Below are 5,653 nucleotides of genomic sequence, written 5' to 3' on the forward strand. Positions count from 1 at the left end.
TAAAAATACACAGAAATAGACAAAAAGGAAAGTTCAGCCTTAGCCAGAGAAAAGGACCTTCTCTTCAAAATCAGAAAAATCTCAAGGTCAATAAGTACAGAAATATTTATATTAATATGTTAAGCTAATATTTATTGAGTATTTATGCTGTGCCATGCACTGTTACCAAACACTTTTCATGTATAAACTCATTCATTCCCCACAATGACCCTGCAAATCAGGTAGAGCATCTTCATCTATCATACAGGAGTAAGAACTGAAGCATGGAACAGTTCAATAACATTTCCAAGGCCACACAAGTAGTTAAGTGCTGGGTCCAAGATTCAAACTCCAGCAGTTGGCTCAGATACCACTCTCTTTCCATTACTGCCCCTTTAGGAGAGGGGGAAGATCAGACTAAAGTTTTCTTGCAAATCAATAATAAAATAACAGCCGAGACCGGTTTGGCTCAGTGGATGGAGCGTTAGCCTGCGGACTGAAGGGTCCCAGGTTCGATTCCGGTCAAGGGCATGTGCCTGGGTTGCTGGCACATCCCCAATGGGGGATGTGCAGGAGGCGGCTGATTGATGTTTCTGGCTCTCTCTCTCCCTTCCTCTCTGTAAAAAATCAATAAAATATATTAAAAAAATAAAATAAAATAACAAAATCACTAAGTACTTACTAAATGTCTGGCATTGTGCTAAACACTTTCAAACACTGGTATGTTAACTCTTCAGAACAATCATGCAAAGTATTATTCTTCCCATTTTATAGGTAGAGAAACCAAGGCTTTAGAGAGATTAAACAATTATGAACAAAATCACATAGTGCATGGCAGAGCCAACATTCAAATTCAGATCTGAATAACTCCAAAGTCAATACACTTAATTATGCAACAATGAAAATTGATGAACTTTCAGGTGAGGATCTGAATTATAATTCAAAGACTAGAAGAATAGACAGGCATGAAAGGCCAGTCACTGTGACAGTTGCTTTTACCTCATTATTTCAGTTTATCTCAGTTATTAACCTTTTTTTAAGGATTAGATCTCACTTCTGAAAATTTTGGATCAAATTAGGTATTATTCTTGTCTAGGAAAAATGAGACTTAGTGACTCTTAAAAATCAATACAATTATTTTTAAAAAGAGGCCTAGGATGATTGAGTCAGAAGGCCTACATCCTAGTTTCCACTCTGAAAATAAAAAGCAATACATTATTGGTCAAGTTGTTTACTTTCTGGGCTCAGTTTTTTCATCTAGAAAGTGACACAGATTGGCCTGAATGATATTCTAAAAAAGATCACCTTCTTGGCGATTCCTGGAATGTATGGTTCAAGGGGAAAGCAATTCCTGGCTTCTGGTGGTTCACAAATGTCAAAATCACTCAGCTCACAGAGTGAGACACCATAAAAGGAACTTTTGTTTGTTTTTTATCATTATCTCCCTTTTATTTTTACTCACATGCCCACGTTCCCACTTGGAGTCCTACTCACCAGCTGGCACTGGGGTGGCACACTCCTCCCAAGAGAAGCAGGGTGTCATTTAAATCAGGCTGTTCAGTCCTGACCAGTGTGGCACTGTTGATTGAGCATCGTCCAATGCCTGAAAGGTTGCTGGTTCAATTCCCGGTCAGAGCACATGCCCAGGTTGGACTCCATCCCTGGTCGGGGTGTGTGCAGGAGGCAGCCGATCAATGTTTCTCCCTCTCTTTCCTTCTCCCTCCCTCTCTATAAAAGAATAAAATCATATTTTTATAAATAAACAAACATATTTTTATAAATAAATAAATAGATCAGACTGTCCACTGGCACTGTTTTCCAGACTTTCCCCTTCCCCCTTGCTCGTATCTGACCCCCATTCGCCTTCCTTGATTGTTCCTCCCCAGTTTCCTCTGTAGATTCAGGCATTCAGCAAGTACTTATGTGCTCACAGGGTGTGTCTAACAAAGGCTCTTCCTTTCCTGTTTGTTTCTTTTAATCAATGAACAAAATAAACAAACAAATTGAAAAGGACTCAGACACAGAAAGCAAACTGGTGGTTGCCAGAAGGGAGGGGGTTTGAGGGACTGAGTGAAAGAGGTGAAGGGATTAAGAATTACATATTGATAGTTGCAGAATAGTTCTGGGATGTAAAGTACAGCATAGGGAATATAGTCAATAATATTGCGATAACTATGTATGGTGCCAGGTGGGTACTAAAAATATTAGGGGGAACACTTTGTAAAGTATATGATTGTCTAACCACTATGCTGTACACCTGAAACCAATACAAAAGACTATTGAAAGTAAGTTATAATTGCAAAAGAAAAAAATGCAATAAAAGTCATGTTTAAACATTTATTCAATCTATGGGTCCTCAGGGCTCTCCCCTGTTTTCCAATCCAGAAGGTCTATGGTGAGGCTTTGAGAATCCTTTTGTTTTGTTTTCACAAATGCAATAGTGTTCTTATTACCAGGCCATTTTTGGAAAGACTGGTGTAAAGCGTATATAAAAAAATCAGGCATTGTGAATATGATGCCAGGAGGTTTAATATTATAAAACCTTAAGAAGCTTATAATCTATTTGGGGAAACTGGATCCACGTATGTAAAATAATGGTTGTCAATACAAGGTGGGATAAATAAGTGCTAAATGAACGCCTTGGATGATGTAAGTGCACAAGAGCAGAATAAGTTTAGGAAGAAGAAGCTCTGGGCAGGCTCAGAAGTAAGACTTGGATTATGCTGCTGAAGAAAAAAAGGATCTGAGTACATGTGGAGAGCGTGGAGAGGGGAGTGGCATGGAATGGCAAAAATGTCAGGGAACAGGGAGTCCAACTAGAGCAAAGGAAATGCAGAACAGAAGTTGATGAGATCAAACTAATCTTGTTGGAATGGGAAGCCATTCAAGGTGTCTGAGCTGAAGAAGCCACTGATGAAACAATGTTTTTAGCTGGTGAATTGGTTTATGACGTTCATCAGAGGCTCAGAGGTTCTCACCTGAGGCCTTATTGAACTAAAACTGTGGGCCCCACCAGGGAAGTTTCTAGTCCAGATCTGGGAAGAAGCTGGAGAATCTGTACTTTTAACCAGTTCCCAATTGATGCTGGTACTGCTGGTCCAGGAACCCTATGTTGAGAGCCACTGCTGGACATGATGAATTGAACACAACAGAGTGAGGTGGGGATGGCTGAGGGCCGCGGCGATGGTTTAAAAATAGGAGTGAAAGAATAGGCAGGAATCATGAAAGCAATTGCTGTGTAGTTGGAATATGTATGGGAAAAGAAGAAAAAAAGGGAGACAAAATTGGAGTTCAAATCTGTGGACTGAAATGGCAAAAAGGGGGAAAAAAGGAGCATGTCGCATGTAGAGCCATCTTAATTATAGGAAGGCCAAAATCTCAGTCTTCATCCTTATGAGTTGCTGCCTGAGTTGAATCATTCTTGCTTTGTTCCGCATTGCCTCTAGTCCTAGAAGGTCAAGCAGTAAGGACAAGCTGGTGAGGACAAATGAATGCAGAGATTTACAGCAGTTCGAGGAAAGTGCTCTAAGCACTCGCCGGGTAGATTGGTTAAGTAGTGATGCACAATGTCTTCCAACCTGACCTGACCCATTTAGCAAGCCTGTCCCTGGCTGAGCCCCGTAGCTTTTTCAAGTCAGTCATTTCTACAGACAGACACCCAAACCAGAAATTCCTGCTTAAAAAACTGGAACCAGTTTTGTCCCTGGCACTCTACACACAGCTGGAGGCAGTGAACCTTGACTCACTAGGCCTCCAGCTGCCAAGCTTCTGGGACAGGCAGCACCCTCAGTACTTCTCCCCCTTGCCACCAGAGGGCCCCTTACAGACCTCTGGAGAATTTGGGCCAGTATGAGAGTGTGGAGGGGGTCTCCAGCCTGGGATGGGAAGAATATGTGGTTATGACAGAGTCAGCCCTTGGGAAATCCCGGCCAGAGAAAGGAGCCAGCAGAGACAGCAACAGAGTGGGGAAGGACAGCACTCCTTGCATCCCACCCTCACTGACCTCCCAAAGCTGTGGGCATGCACAGGCGCAATTTGCACTTGTCCCTCCTGTCTTGTCAACACTTCCATGCATTTGCTCTACCATGCATGGTATCAGCAAGAACTAGAAAGTCAATGCCAGGACATCTGGGCTAGCGCCAAGAATATGAAACTTCCCCCTCATAACATAGGAAGAGAAAAAACAGAAATAAGCACCAGGAGGGCAGGGGCTTCCATTTACTTCCTTTACTTGAACACCGAAATACTTCTAGGACCTTGTATCATGTTATGCCTCTGTACAAAGGCAAAGCCCTCATTCTATATGTAACCCTCCCTGTCAGTCAAGAGCATGTCTGGAAAAGGTCTGCCTCTGTGAACACCCTCCATTCCTAAAATCCCAGTGCTGCAAGCTAGGTCACTTAAAACGGTGATACCCGTAACAGACATCTCGTTTTGTCTAGCACTCTATGGGTTACATCAGTCTGCTGGGCTAGCACAGTTTGTTAATATGGCTAATATTGTTTCTCTGTAAGAAATACTTTATAATGCTCTCTTTCCAGCAAAAAAATAAGCACTTTTTATTCATGTATTCAAGTGCTAACTATAAACTAGACATTATATTAGGCACTGGGAATAGTGAACAAAACCCATAAAAAGGTTTCCATTCTGGCAACTGGTAGTAAAACATAAAGTATAGAGACTGTTATAAGGATAAATCCTATAAAAATAAACCAAAGGAGAGTATGGAGTACAGGGAGTAGTGGGAATATGATTTTAAATATGCTAAGGAAGGCCTCATTAGGAAAATGACATTTGAACAAACACAAGGAGATGAGGAAACAAGCCTAATGACTATTCGGAAAAAGGATTCTAGAAGAGGGAATGGTAAGCCCAAGGGCCATAAGGCAGGAGTGTGCCTAACATGTGCAAGAGATGGCAGCACTCAGCAGGAAAGGCCCATCGGCAGGGACTTGAGCATTCACTCTCCATCTGATGGGACTCAGTTGGAAGGCATTGAGCAGAGGAGCAAAGTGCTTCTGAGATTCTTCTCCAGGGTAAAGCCATCTAGTCCACCATTGCTCCATGAACAATTATTACCCATATACTTTTTTAAAAAAGGATATTATATCCTTGGACTAAGTGGAGACTCTGCAACAGAGTTTGAGCTGGATCCTCTGTTCCACATAATTGAATGCCAACTGTGTTCCTGCCTCACTTCATTCTTGCAGTGAGAATGTAAACAACCATCTACCATCTCCTACTCCTTACCTCACCTGTGCCTACTGGGACCTTTCTGACCTAATTGTCAAATATAAATATGCTAACTTAACATCTACACTAATAAAAGAGAATCATGGTAATTAGCGTACGACCGCTACTCTTCCCATTGGCTAATCAGGGAGATATGCAAATTAACTGTCAGCCAAGATGGCGGCCGGCAGCCAGGCAGCTTGAAACTAACATGAGGCTTGCTTCCTTCAGTGACGGAGGAAACCAACGTTCCCCGCCTGCCTTGCAGGCCTCTGAGCCTGCAGTTTGAAACATTCTAACAAATATAGAAGCTAAAAAAAACCCCAGAAACCAGCTTTCAGCGAGCTGGGATCTCAGAGCTGGAGTCAGAGCTGGAGTTATACATTGTTTCAAACCGAAACAAACCAGATACCTACTTTCAGCAGCGGAGGCCTAAGAGCTG

This window comes from Myotis brandtii, unplaced genomic scaffold (assembly GCF_000412655.1).
Source record: "Myotis brandtii unplaced genomic scaffold, ASM41265v1 scaffold2790, whole genome shotgun sequence".
NCBI classification, from domain to species: domain Eukaryota; kingdom Metazoa; phylum Chordata; class Mammalia; order Chiroptera; family Vespertilionidae; genus Myotis; species Myotis brandtii.